This window comes from Notamacropus eugenii, chromosome 6 (assembly GCF_028372415.1).
Source record: "Notamacropus eugenii isolate mMacEug1 chromosome 6, mMacEug1.pri_v2, whole genome shotgun sequence".
NCBI lineage: Eukaryota > Metazoa > Chordata > Mammalia > Diprotodontia > Macropodidae > Notamacropus > Notamacropus eugenii.
Window position 1 is genome coordinate 308,571,163 of NC_092877.1, and position 15,463 is coordinate 308,586,625.

Consider the following 15,463-nt stretch of genomic DNA (forward strand, 5'->3'; position numbering starts at 1 on the left):
CATGTCAAATCAATTCATTAAGTGGGTAAAATGTATTGCTCTATAAAGACAAAAAAAAAGGAAATAGTTAATAATCCTGGGAAGATTATGGAGAAAGACATAAACCAACTCTTTACCCAAACAAATTAATAAGGTAACCCTTATTAATATAATATAATTAATATAACAAATACAGCAATATGAAAGAAAGAAGAAAATTGAAAAACCCTCCTACAGAGGAATTGGTACATTTAAAACAAAACAGAAGCTCATCTTCCCATAACTCTTACTGTTCTTGCAGTGTTTCCTCACCTCATGTTGTCCATGGCAAAATGCCCATAGTGGTAGGGTTACCCTAATACCCACATGGAACTGATTTTTAGAGGTAATCCCTTGGCAGCATCTTTGGAGGAAACCTTCCGGGTTAATTATGGTCATGGAATCAGAACAGTTCGAGTACTTGAAAAGAAAATAAAGAATTTGCTTTGGAGAAAAGTGGAGCTCAGAGGACCTGGTTATACAGGATTGGTATAAGATAGCTATAAGGTCCAGAATTCCCATGTCTGGGGAGACCTGTAAACCCCTCATAACTGTGGAGTGTTCTTGTGATACCAAAGGAAGAGGTCAAATATCTCCAGATTGATTATAAGTAGTGATTAATCAATCATTCTGAATACTTACAAACAGAGGCAATCTTTGGTCTGGAGTGGTGGCCAGACAGTTTAGTAGATCCCTGCAAAGAACCCCCAAAATCTTATTTAAAAACTGACAAAAGGAGGAGAAGCAAAAGAGTGTATCACTACTAATGGGTGGATATTTTTGGTTTTCTGCTTAGTAATGAGCTTGGGCGTTGTCAGTGTTGTGCCCAAACTTGTTTGTGTGTTGATCATGTCCCAAGAAGTCACAATATTCTTGTTATGGCTTTCATAGGTCATGGTGTCTTAAGTTATGACTCAGTGTTTAAAATATAATTCAGTATCTAAGTTATGATTTGTTAACAGGTCACCATGTTCTGGCTTCCACCTTTCACAGTTTAAGATTTTATAGCTTTTCACGCATGACTATATTTTATGGCTTTTTCCCAATAGAAACTCTACAAAAGCTAAGGAAGAAAGGGGAGTAAAGAAAACTTGGATAATGTAAGAGTTTTTAGGAACCTCTTTCCCCCACTCCCAGTCCCCATTACTGGCCTAAATGAAATAACTCTTCCTAAACCCTTTAATGAGAAGCCACCAAGTGTTGGCATAGAGATGAAAGAATGTCAGTCTTAAAGGGAAGGAAGGAGCCTGAAATAGAAGAATTTCTGGGTATCTCTCTGTAGCAGAGCCCAATCTGCTTATCCTCACCCCCTTTAGGGACACAGACATTATATTACTCAGGTGGTTTGAGAGACCAAAGAATAAGTGACAAGGACAAGATGAACAATACAACAATTCTGGACCATAAAAAAAAAGAATTATTCATAAAAAATATTTTTATATTAAGAACAAGATAAAAATAATCAGCAGAATAATTTATAAAAAAACCAAAAATATCTGAGGAGAAATAAATATTTGAAGAGAATAAAAAAGACTTCTCACTGGTAAAGTACCTTGAAACAAAGGACATTAATTCAAAGTTCCCAGAGGAAGGTGACGCTATTACAACAAATTCTTTGCAGCCACCTGAAATGACAGTGAAGTATCTCAAAGAACCTTCAGAATAGTTTAGAAGATCAACCAGAGAAAGGAAAGAAAATTTCAGAGTAATGGAGAGAAATTAAAGCTCTTAAGAATAAAAAAGCTTACAAATCTAAATATAAAAAGACTGGAAAATTTAGAAGTGAAGACAAAGATACCTTATAACAGTAGATTTTTGGTAAAAAGGGAATGACATAACTGGAACACAAAATGCAAAGGGAGCAGGAAACAACTGAACAAATCAGAAAAGCAATACATTTGAGAGAGTAAGAGGATTCTTTAAAATGGGAATATTGAACTTGAAAACAGAGTCAAAGAGGCAAGAAGAATACTGTGTCTCCAAAGAGGCAGAAAAAAATGACAAATTTAACTCATGAAACATCATCGTGAAATAGGCATTTTGACATCAAATGCAAATTATTCAAGACATAAAGGGGAAAATTTATTTTATATGCCAGGGATAATCAAATAGAATAACAGAGCTATTCTTTTTTTTAAAAAATATAAGAAATCGAAGGAAAAAAATTAAATAGCATATTGGAAAACCATTGTCAACTTATTACATAGCATTTCATTGCTTAGTAGCCATTTATACTTATGTATTTTGCTCACAATCTATTCATTAATATTTATTTACTTATACACATATGCATATACATTTTTCTCACTTCAAAATTTGTTAATCAAGTCATATAGATGGATTCAGATAATATGACACAGAAGCACCCATTGGTGCAATACTTAGCACAGAATCTGTTTATCTGTTTGAGCTCTCTTTAGCTAAGAGAGTTAGTTAAGTTAGCTCTTTAGCTAACTTGCTTCTTCTAAGCAAGAAAAAAAAATATAGATTTGTTCTATTGTACTTTGGGCTAGACTAGGGTTCCTTAAACTTTTTCCATTCACAACCCTCTTAGCACTTCTTAAACTATGGATCATGTCCCCATATGGGGTCAAAATAGAAAAAAAAAATGGAGATATCTTCTTTTTTTTCCAATTTATTTATTTATTTTAGTTTCCAACATTCATTTCCACAAGATTTTGAGTTTCAAATTTTCTCCTCATCTCTCTCCTCCCACACCCCAAAATGTCATGCATTCTAATTACCCCTTCCCCCAATCTACCCTCCCTTCTATCACACTCCTCCCTTCCCTTATCCCCATCTTCTCTTTTCTTGTGGGGCAAGATAGATTTCTATACCCCATTACCTGTACTTTTTATTTCCAGTTACGTGCAAAAACAATTCTCATCATTCATTCCTAAAACTCTGAGTTCTAACTTCTCTCCCTTCCTCGCTCCCCACCCATCCCCACCAAGGAGGCAAGCAACTCAGTATAAGCTATATATGTGTAGTTTTGCTAAAGACTTCCACAATAGTCATGTTGTGAAATACTACCTGTATCTACCTATATATGGACTACCTCCATCCTATCCTGCCCCTGCATGTATTCTATTTTCTCTTTTGATCTTTTCCCTCCCCAAAAGTGTTTACTTCTAATTACTACCCTCCTCTCATTTGCCCTCCCTTCTATCATCCCCCCCACAGTCCACTTATCCACTTCTCCCCTACTTTCCTGTAGTGTAAAATAGATTTTCATATCAAATTGAGTGTGCATGTTATTCCCTCCTTTAACCAAATGTGATGAGAATAAGCTTCATTTTTTTCCATCCCACCTCCCCCTTTTCCCCTCCATTGAAAAAGATTTTTCTTGACTCTTTTATGAGAGATAATTTGCCCCATTCCATTTCTCCCTTTCTCTTCCCAATATATTCCTCTCTCACCCCTTAATTTTATTTTTTCAGATATCATCCCTTCCTATTCAACTCATCTTGTGCTCTCTATATATGTGTGTATAATCCCTTCAACTACCCAAATACTGAGAAAAATTTCAAGTTACAAATATTATCTTTTCATGTACAAATGTAAACAGTTCAGCTTTGGTAAGCCCCTTCTGATTTCTCTTTCCTGTTTACCTTTTCATGCTTCTCTTGATTTTTGTGTTTGAAAGTCAGATTTTCTATTCAAATCTGGTCTTTTCATCAAGAATGCTTAAAAGTCCTCTATTTCATTGAATGACCATTTTTTTCCCTTGAAGTATTTTACTCAGTTTTTCTGGATAGGTGACTCTTGGTTTTAGTCCCAGTTCCTTTGACTTCTGGAATATCATATTCTAAACCCTTTGATCCCTTAATGTAGAAGCTGCCAGAGTCTGTGTTATCCTGATTGTATTTCCACAATACTTGAATTGCTTCTTCCTGGCTGCTTGCAATATTTTCTCCTTGACCTGGGAACTCTGGAATTTGGCTACAATATTCCTAGGAGTTTTTCTTTTAAGACGTCTTTTAGGAGGTGATCAGTGAATTCTTTCAATATTGATTTTGCCCTCTGGTTCTAGAATATCAGGGAAATTTTCCTTGATAATTTCATGAAAGTTGATGTCCAGGCTTTTTGTTTGATCATGCCTTTCAGGAAGTCTCATAATTTTTAAATTGCCTCTCCTGGATCTATTTTCCAAGTCAGTTGTTTTTTCAATGAGATATTTCACATTGTCTTCTATTTTTTTATTCTTTTTGTTTTGTTTTATAATTTCTTGGTTTCTCATAAAGTCATTAGCTTCCATCTACTCTATTCTAATTTTTAAAGAACTATTTTTTTCAGTGAGCTTTTGAACCTCCTTTTCCATTTGGCTACTTCTGCTCTTTCAAGCATTCTTCTCCTCCTTGACTGTTTTGGGCCTCTTTTGCAATTTTAGTTAGTCTATTTTTAAAGGTATTAATTTCTTCAGCATTTTTTTGGGTCTCCTTTCACAAGCTGTTGACCTACTTTTCATGATTTTCTCGTATTGCTCTCATATCTCTTTCCAATTTTTCTTCCACCTCTCTTACTTGATTTTCAAAATTCTTTTTGAACTCTTCCATGGCTTGAGACCATTGCATATTTATTTTGGAGGTTTAGGATGCAAAAGACTTGACTTTTAAGTCTTCCTCTCATGGTATGCTTTGTTCTTCCTCATCCAAAAGGATGGAAGAAAATATGTGTTCACCAAGAAAGTAACCTTCTGTTGTCTTATTCTTTTTCCCCTTTGGGGACATTTTCCCAGCCAGTTACTTGACTTTTGAGTTCTTTGCCAAGGAGAACATATAATCTGGGGACCTGTAAGTTTTTAGTTCCTCCAAGGTGGCACAATGAAGGGAGAGAAGTTTATTCCTCTCCTTGTCTGTTTTCTGGTCTGTGAACAGGATTCCCTCTCCAGACCCTCCACCAGCTCCACACCAGTCAGACCTCCTCCTTATGCCAGGGCTGCCATTTAGGGTTGAGATCCAGATCAACTGCTCGGTTCTCCCAGGGGCTTTTGACCAGGGCTAGACTGCTGTGTTCCCTTCTCTTCCAAGTGAAAGACCTTTCTCTGACCTTTGAAGCTGTCTTTGGTGTTTGTGAGTTGAAGAATCTGAGACTTGTAGCTGCTGCTTGTGGCGGCTTGAAGGCCAGTCCAGTCCTGTCCTTGCCTTGGCATGGCTCATGTTGTGCTGTGCTGTGCTATGCTCTGAGCCCGGTGTGATAGACCTTTGCTGTAAGCATTCTAGGCTGCTTTGGGCTGGAAATCTCTTTCACTCTATCCTTTTGTGGCTTCTGCTGCTCCAGAATTTGTTTAGAGTCATTTTTTACAGGTATTTTATGGACTGTGGAAGGGGAGATTCTAGAAGTGTGTCCTTCTACTCCTCCATCTACGCTCCCAAGATATCTTCTTAATAAAAGATAAGGTAAGCACAAGAATTTTCATATGCTTTTAGGTTCTTTCTTTTGGAGTAGAGGAGATAACTCCAGAATGGAGAATATGTACTTTCCATCACCCTAAATGGATAAAGAGGAAAACAACTCTTGATCATGGCAATATATGTATGTTGAAATAGTAGCAAAACTATTGATTTATAGGAAATTAGAAGAAAACAGAGGTTGGTGCAAATAGTAGTAAGAGAAGTGTCTTTAAAGCCAAAAAGACCTGGTTTCAAGTCCTGCGTTTATGTATTTTGGTTGTGTTACCAGGGGTAAGTCTTATATATACACAGTATTTTTGCCTGTTTTTCTCCCACATTAGAACGTAAGAACCTTCAGGGCATGGACTATGTTTTTGACTGACTTGTATTCCTACATCTTTGTAAGGAGCCCTTCACAAAATACTTAAGAACATTTGTTGGTTTGCTGACTGATTGGGATTTCCAAATAATGCAACTATTCTTATTTATGTGAGGAGGAACTCCATCTAGGCTTTTCTTCTGAGGAGTTTTTTATCAAAAAGTATTTAAGAAAGGGATGACTGAGAACTTAATAAATTAGCAAAAACTGACTTAGAATGCCCAAATACTTAGTAGTGAGGAGAAAATGGATCATTGGGATAAATATCAGTCACAATGTGGTATTCTTCAGTAGTGTTACTAAGGAAAGTGATGATTATAATTTAAAAGGATTAAATAAAATTCTTTCCTATGGTTTCTTGTGAAACTTCTTTCCAGGGAAAGTGACTAGCAGTGACCTCCCAGGATCCTTTTCATATATACTTTGAGAGTGCCCATTCAATATTCTGGTCCCTAATAAATTAGATAATGATAGGGTTAGGATCGTATGCATTTGGAATGCAAAAGAAGTGGCTTAAAGAAAGGAACTATTTAAAAGAAGGTAGGAGGAACTAGAGCTTGTATTCAAAAGAAAACAGCTAAGCAGAAAAGAGCAGAAGGAGGCTTTCTTTATTTTTATAGCACCATTGAATTTGGTTTTATGCAGTATAATGTAAGTTCTTTTCAGGGTTCTATCTTTCAAGGATATAGAATAATTTACTCAGAACTTATTCAGTGCAAAACTGGGTTCTGATATTGGGGCTTTAATGGCTTATTAAATGGATCAGCAGGCAAATACATAAAGACTAGAAAAAATTTCCATTGCTATATCTTAGGATATGTTTTTTATTGTTGATTATTTTCTTTGTACTTTGCCTTCTAAACTTCTAAAATTTCTAATATTCTTCTTCCTCCTATATTGTAGCTACTTTCTACAGTATCTAGCTTTGTTGATAGGTATAGACAGTTTTCTTCGTTTTCAGTTTAAAGTCTTTTTAATTTACAACATTTCAAGTAAATACATTCTTTCCATCTCTGGTTTGGTGCACTGCATCTCTGGCCAGTGGCCTTTCATTCCTCTATTTTAATCCACATTCCCAAAATCTAAATGACATAGTCATTTTTTCCCATTGTTCACTTCCCAAAGCCTTTCTCCTGATTTACTTGCCTTTAACAACACCTATACCCCTACCGTATCTTCAGTGTCATACCAGTTAGTTTTAAAATATGAAAATATTAGATCCAGAAGAAGCTTTAGCAATAAATTATCTACTTTAGCTCTCTTGTTTTACAGAAGAGGAAAATGAGGACCAGAGGACTGAAGAAATTTATCCAATAACACATAGCTCTATAATGGTGGAGGTGAGCTTGGAAGCCAGGTCTCCTAAGTCCCTATTTAGTGGGAACATTTTTTTCACTCTATTGGGTACCCCTGCTATTTCCCTTTTCTCCTTTTTTTCTATAATGAGAAAGTTCCTTGACCATGCAAGAGAATCCCCAAACTGTATCCAAGAAGTTTAAAAAGGCCTCTTCCTTCTTTTGTTCTTATATAAGAAGTCTAAAATATACTTACCTTCATGCATCTTATCCTCAAAATCTCTATTAAGACTTTAAGAAGTATGTTAAGGTAAGGGTTGTCAGTGGTAATGTGAAGAATCTGAAATTCTCCAACTAGCTTACCCTTCATTTCTGTTGGCCTATCTGCTTTCTCTGAACCTCAGAATTTTGATTCACATTATTTCACATAACGGGGAACACTAAAACACCAACCCAGAAGACTACCAGGAGGGATGACAACCCTGGTTCTGATAATTCACTTTCAAAGGAGAAGTGGGGGTTCTTTCAATAAGACTATCGTTAAAAAAATAAAAAAAAAATTGGAGAGATATGGTACCAATACCAATGTTTGCTGAATTTGTAGAAATGTTTAGGAAGAATCATATATAATATGTGTAATGGAGACTGACACATGTAAAGTACCACTGTTGCAAATCATTATGTAGAAGAGACTGGGAAACCTGCTTGTAGAAGAATTTTAATAATGTATAATGGAAAGGTCTTGAGGAGACCTTGAGATATATGTAGACATTCTCAAATTGTTTCCAGTCTGCTATCTACGTGATGGGCTATTTTGTGGAAATGGAAGTGGGGTTCACCTTCAAAAGGCCTTAGCATCAACATCACCTCTTTGGAGGCTCTTTCTTCTATATCTCTGCTCTTGATTTGACTCCTTCAGTGATGGCATCCAGTGAGAGACAATGATGAAATGGGAGAGACCTCGAGTCTTTTCCTCTCTGAGGTCAAAATGTGAACCAATGAAAATAGACCTCAATCCTTTATTTGTTTTTACATGAAGGGAATTAATATAAAGGTTCTGATCTGGTGGGAGTTTGGAAAGTTTAAGGAAAGTAAACCTCTCATTGCCCAAGAGCTACTTGAAGCCAAAGATTTGTTTGTCTCTTCCACCAGTTCAAGAATCTCTTTGGCATCATCTGGGACAGATAGGTTTTCATCTAACCTCTTGAAATCAATTTCTTGGAAGTGAATACTCTTTTTTATTGCCCCATAAAGCTAAGTCCTTTACAAGGTCCAGCGTAAGTTTTCACTAAATACCTGAATGTAACTGCTTCCTTCCTCCTTGGCATTGTTGAGTTGTTTTTCAGTAGTGTCTGACTCTTCATGACCCCATTTGGATTTTTTTGGTAAATATACTGGAGTGGTTTGCCATTTTCCTTCTCCAGTCCATTTTATATAGATGAGGAAACTGAGGCAAACAGGGTGAAGTGATTTGCCCAGTTATTGAGTGTCTGAGATTAGATTTGAACTCACAAAGATGATTTCTCCTGACTCCAGGCCCAGAGCTTCCCTCTTCAAAAGATATTTAACATCAAGAAAGTTAAATTCCTATATTTATGTGTGTATTACATATAGTTATTATATATTATATATATATATATATATATATATATATATATATATATATATATATATATATATATACATATATATGTATATCTGTGTATGGAGAGGGAAAGAGAGAGAGAGAGCTATCTCTATAGAGTCCTTAAGACCTGTGTAAAGTCTTGCCACTTACTAGCTGTTCAATCCTGGGCAAGTCAACTTAACTTCTTAATGACCCAGTTAACTTTCTAAGACTTCAAGTCAACCAGGTCTGAGTTAAGAAGACCTGAGTTCAAATCCAGTTGTAGACACTTACTAGCTGGTGTCTGGAGCAAGTCAATTACCTTCTGCCTCAGTTTCCTCAGCTGCAAAATATTATAAATAGGCACAGTAATAATAATAATTACCTCCCAGTTTTGCTGTGAGGTTCAAATGAGATAGCAGGAGTAAGACACCTGACACTGTGTCCTGCACATACATAAATGGTAGCTTTTATCATCCTCATCATTGTTTGTTGTTGATGATGATAATGATGTATTGTTGTCACTGTTGATGTTGTTTCTGTTGGTGTTAACTGAGCCAGTGCTGACTGGAACTGGTGAGAAAGTTCATAACCCAGAATTCTCTATGCTAAAAACATAGCAGGTGGAGTCATGTGCGCGCGCGCGCGTGTGTGTGTGTGTGTGTGTGTGTGTGTACATGTATACAAGTACACGTATTACCTTTGTCCTCCTCCTCTGGTTTTAAAATATATCAGAGTATAGTTCCTGAAGGTGTAAAAGAGAATGAGAATGCCCTGTCTCCATATTCCTAAGAAGACAGATACAACAGTTGTCATTTTCTTTGCAGTTTAAAGTGAGAGCAGAGACATTACAACCACTTCCATGACTGAGAATGCCCAATAGAACAAAGATAGAAAAGGTCCTGGAAGTGGTGTCAGCATTTGTTCTTAATGGTGACCAAGTAAAACATGAAACGACACTGGTGGAAGAGGGTAATCAGTTTGCTTTACCTCCTTCACCACCTTCTGTGAATTGATGGACATAAACTATCTGAAAACCTAATTTGGATAATTAGCTTCCATGTCTCTGAGTCCAATTAAACTGATTAAAACTGAGAGGGGCAAGGTAGCATGGTGGAGAGAATGCTAGAGTCAGTGAAATCTGGGTTCAAACCCTAACTCAGATACTTAATAGCTATGTGGTCATGGCCAAGTCACCTAACCTCTCTGTGCCTCAATTTATTCCACTGTAAAATGAGGGGGTTGAACTTAATGGCCTTTACAAACCCTTTCTGTTGATAGTCCAAGAAAACATAGACTTTTCAGACAATAAGAATTGTGAGACTAATGAAAAACTGATAGAATGCAAGATTCTCCAGTGAACTATAATATGTGCAGTTTGCACTAGGAATGAAAACAAACAAACGTTAGGGTTGGGATAATCAATCCACCAAGATGTCACAGTGACGACAGTATAAGCGAAAGCCTAAATTTCTACATCTTTTTTTAATACCTTTGAAAGCCTGCAAATTATATTTGCTTATTTTAAAGTCCTCTCAACAACAAAATCTTGAAGGTGAAAATCATTCTTTTTATTACATTGATGAAATGGAAGAAATGAGAGCACTTCCAGACACGTATATGACGATGCAAACGACTGAACTCAAGAAGCTTTCTGGGGTGTTTACTGATTCCGGGAGATATTGCTTGGAGCTGAAGTTAGGTGGTTCTCTGGGGATGACATCAGTCATCTGTCTGAATTTTCCATTATAGCTGACACTGGGGGAAAAAAAAGGAAAGAAAAAGGCAATTAAAATTACAATTAAACCAACACTTAGAAATAACTATGAGAAGTAAGTTTATAAGTTTTCCAGAAGTTGTCTGTTAGGAGAGGTGTTAAAAAAAAATCTTCAAAGATAAATTACTATATTTCTGCTCTTGCTTTAACTCAGGATAATTATCAAGATAATGGAGAAACCACTATGGTAAGGAGCAGCCTGGTGACTCAGTTGATAGAGTACTGGGCCTCTATCTGAAAGACTCAGCTTCCTGAGTTCAAATCTTACCATAGATACTTCCTAGCTGTGTGAAGTTGGGCAAGTCATTTAATCCCTCTTTGCCTCAGTGTCCTCAACTGTAAAAAAAGCTAGAGAAGGAAACAGCAAATCATTCCAATATCTTTAACAAGAAAATCCCAAATGGGGTCACAAAGAGTCAGATACGACTGAAAATAACTGAACAACTGACATAATGGAGAAGATATTTGGAGGCAAGAAGACCTGGGCTCAAATGCTGCCTCGGGATACTTAGTAGTTGAGAGTCTCAGCCTTTATTAGCCTTTATTTGTAAAACAAAAGGATTCCACTTAATGGCCCCTAAGGCCCTTTCCAGGAAGCTAGGTGTCCCTGTAGATGCAATGCTGGGCCTGGAGCCAGGAAGACTCTTCCTGAGTTCAAATCTGGGTTCAAACACTTAACCATGTGACCCTGGGCAAGTCACCTAACCTATCTGACTCTTATCACTCATCTATAAAATAAGCTAGAGAAAAAAATGGCAGACTACTTCAATATCTTTGTCAAGAAAACCCAAAATTTGGTCACAGAGTCAGACATGACTGAAATGACTCAACAAAAGGTCCCTTGCCGCTCTATATCTATGGCACTATGACAAGTCACTATAATTTCCGGGGCTTCCTCTGTTAAATGGATCTCCCCCTCACTTCTAAATCTATGTTCCTATAAGTTCTCTTTCCCCTGATTTTGTCATTTTCTCCCTGGTAAGTTGTCAACAAATGGAAACTTGTCTGCTAGCATAACTTTTAGAGTTCTTCCTAGGACATCATTCTCTTTCCCTATTACTGAAATCACTGATTTAATAATGTCTTTGAATATATCTCTTATTCGCTTCTTAGCTTAGTTTTTTGAATGAGTATGGTGATTGGGTAAGGGATTGCTAACTGATCAGTTTTACTGTTACGTTTTTGTGTTTGCTTTTTTTTCCTGGAGAGCTCAAGAGATGCCAAGAACAAGGAACATACCATGCTGGATGATTTTCGAACTGGGTTAAAAGGAAAGGTTTTTATATAACAGCCTCTAGGAATGAAAGAATAAAAGGGAGAAAAATAAAAGCAGCCCAAAATAGAAGCAGGACTTATTTATAATTTATTTCCTGATTGATTATTTCTAAAGCTGTAGGAACTGTTCCTGGGATTCTGAACAAGACTTTAACAAAAACTAAACCTACATTACAATTAGTGCCAGAAGGGAGAGAAAAAAAAAATCCCACCAAAAATATTTCCTTCCTTATTCACACAAAATGAAATTTCTGAGTAAAAGAGATATAAATTCTGGGTCAAGATGATTCTTATTCATTCTTCGTCCAGATCTGGGATTTGATCAGCATAGGGAACTCCCAGTATAGAACCTCTCTCCACCAATGCAGACAAGCTACCCCTCCATAATTTATAGTAATAGCACTCTCTACCAATGCAGATTTGATATTAGCTCTGCCATTCACAGTCTGAAAGAGCTATTTATCAACCTTACCCTCCTTTAGGATAAGGACAAGAAGAGGTTAAGTAACTTGTCCAGGGTCACTCAACTAATTTGTGTCCAAGGTCAAACTTAAACTCAAGTCTTTCTGAATCAGCGACTGGCTTATCCATTAAATTACATAGTCTTCCTTTTTAATAAATTCTCATATTTGTCTTTTTCAAAGCACAATCATACCCATTATCCCCTTAACTTTAGACCCTTCAGACCAAAAAGAAACTCTTCTATTTTAGTTCAGCTCTGAAAATTTTCAATTATCAGGTTTTCTGATTTTGTACTAGACTGCTGGGGATCTTCTCCCCACCTGCACCTCTACCCCCACTGCTGCCCCCTTTATCACCTTGCATAGTCAGCTGACAGCAAGACGGATCTCCCTGGGACCCCAACTCTGACTTGAAGCAAGTGCTGGTGCTGGGCTGATCAAGTTCATTCACTGGTTGGTAGTGATTGCCTCAGCAACATTTTGTCTCCTACCATTGCCCTTTTAACCATCATAAAACTCACATTTCTATACTGCACTAAGGTTTATGGAGCATTTTCCTCAAAACAACTTTGAGAGGTGGGCAGTGCAAGTATTATAATCTCCATTTTCCAGATTTTAACTGGTTTTTATTTCATTTTTACAGTCAGTCACACGTTGTATATGGGTTTAACTTTGCAAGCTACCTCAAATCCTTTTAAGAAGCAGCAGAGTATAAATCCTAAATGAACCAGTTGATGTGTGTGCCACAAAAGTCTTGGGACCAGTGACTTACCATGGACCCTTCCAAAGAGCTAGAGAATGAAGGAGAGAAAATACGCTCCATTTCTTCTTAAAGGAAGCAACTTTTCTTCCAATATGTTCTTAAAGGAGAGCTTTGCAAAAACAACATGCACACACACACACATGCACACACATACATATACACATGTACACACACAGAGGAAAGGAAATCATTGAATATGATCATAGTAATAATAATTAATAATAATACTGGTACTATTTAAGAGAAATCTTAGTCCATAGACTTCTGTTGTTATTCCATCATGCTTAAAGAGGGCCATGACATCAGGAGGGTGATACCATGACTTACATGTGAATTGGATTTAAGTGAGGGAGGGCTGTGCAGTCATCAGCCTCACTTTCTCCTCCAGAACCACCTGGGTCCTGTGGAGAGATATAGATGAGGACAACTGGAAGTAGCCCTGGATACAGTGGGAGACCTTGGTCTTTCTAAGTTAAGGTCTTTAAAAAAAAACCTTCTATATCTTTTTATAATGTTTCTTTACTACTTTGATTCTGGAAGTCTAGTATCAAAGAAGTAAAGAAACATGTTGTAGAAAGATATTCCCCCTCTTCTAAAATATTTAAAGGAACATTCCAAGGGTTTTTTTTTCCAGATAGTAGCTGGGACAATATGATCTTTAGAAACTTTTGTAACAATTAACCAGGTTTGATTGCCTTGTCAACCTGCGCTTACCAGACGACTGGAAGTAAGTAGATAAAGTTGGCTGAGAAGTCTCATGTTTCTCTTTCCCAGAGGATTTTTGCCCCTGCATTTTAAATGGAAGTAAACTGTCATTGGATTTCCAGTGCCTCATACAAGGATCAGTTATCTTTGTATCAGATATAATGTGAGCCTTGGAGTCAGGGAGACCTGGGTACAACTCTGCTCATGGCACACATAACACGGATGCCTACAGACATTTCTGTGTTTCATCTCTCATGGATCAAAACAGTTCTCTCTAAATTTGTTATAGCTGCTGATTCACCTAGCGTCCTCCCAAAAGCCTTCCACAGTTTTGAAATTATAGGTCCAGAACAACAAATAAATAAGCATGTAGGTAATTACATATAATAATGTAGTTAGTAGAGATGGTGCATGTAGTGTGCACAAGAAACACATTTAATACACTCTGACTCTGTGCCAAGTACCATGCTAGGTCAAGAGATACAAATAGAAAAGTAAGATAGTCTCCATTCTCTGGGACCTCCCATTCTGTTAGCAGGGCACACACAAAGAAGGTTACAGGAGCAGGGAAAATCGAAAGGCCCAGTGATTCTTACATTCAGGGCCAAGGGGCATGACAAAGTCAAGGAATTGTTTTATCTGTCTATCTATCTATCTATCTATCTATCTATCTATCTATCTATCTATCTGTCTGTCTGTCTGTCTGTCTGTCTGTCTGTCTGTCTGTCTGTCTGTCTATCTATCTTTAATAGATAGCTATAGAGATATATAATTTATTTTTCAGTTCTTAACATTCACTTCCACAAGAATTTGAATTCATAATTTTCTCTACATGTCTCCCCACCCCGTACCCCAGGATAGTATACAACCCATCCACCCCTTCCTTCAGTCCGTCCTCCCTTCTATTATGCACCCTTCTTCCATCCCCCTTCTCCTCTATTTTCCTGTAGGGCAAATAGATTTCTATATCTTTTTCTTCTTCTTCTTAAGCCTGTATAACTTAATTTCCAGTTGCATGCTGAAACAATTTTTAATATTCATTCTTAAATCTTTGAGTTCCATACTCTCTCCCTCCCTACTCACCCTCATTGAGAAAACAAGCATTCAGTATAGGTCATACATGTATAACAATGCACAGCACTTCCATAATAGTTATGTTGTAAAAGACTAACCACATCACCCTCTGTCCTATTCTGCCCTTCCTTTATTGCATTCTCTCCCTTGACTTGTGCTCCCACAATAATTTTTGCATCTGATTATTCTTTCCCCCAATTTGCTGTCTCTTCTGTTATCTTCCCTGTCCTATCCCCTTTCTGTAGGGTAAAATAGATTTCCATATCCAATTGATTGTGTGTTGTTCCACATTAAGTCAAATCCCATGAGAGTAAGGCTCAGTTATTTACTTTCACCTCCCCCCTCTTCCCCTCCATTGTAGAAGCTCTTTCTTCCTTCTTGTATGTGAGATGATTTGCTACATTCTACCTCTCCCTTTCTCTTACTCCTAGTACATTCCATTCAACAGTAGATTTTATTTTTTTTAGTATTCTCCCTTCATATTCATCTTCATAGTCATTGTGCCCTCTGTCTATGTGTGTATATACACACACATACATATATATGTATATACATGTACACATACACACAGGCACACATGTACATATATATACCTACACATATATAATATACACATACGTACATACCGATACACACACACACACACACATACATATATAAATATATAATATTCCCTCTAAATTCTATAATACTGAAAAAGGTCTCATGAGTTACAAA

At 36.9% G+C, this 15,463-nt stretch overlaps 1 long non-coding RNA gene across 1 annotated transcript in view; it reads left to right on the forward strand.

Annotated features, from left to right (window-relative positions):
* Window positions 1-5,253: 5,253 nt before the first annotated feature.
* Window positions 5,254-15,463, forward strand: part of LOC140511592 (uncharacterized) — a 64,822-nt gene continuing 54,612 nt past the window's right edge. The window contains exon 1 of the long non-coding RNA XR_011969580.1: window positions 5,254-5,417. This is a non-coding gene — a long non-coding RNA (uncharacterized lncRNA). The remainder of the gene's footprint in view (window positions 5,418-15,463) is intronic.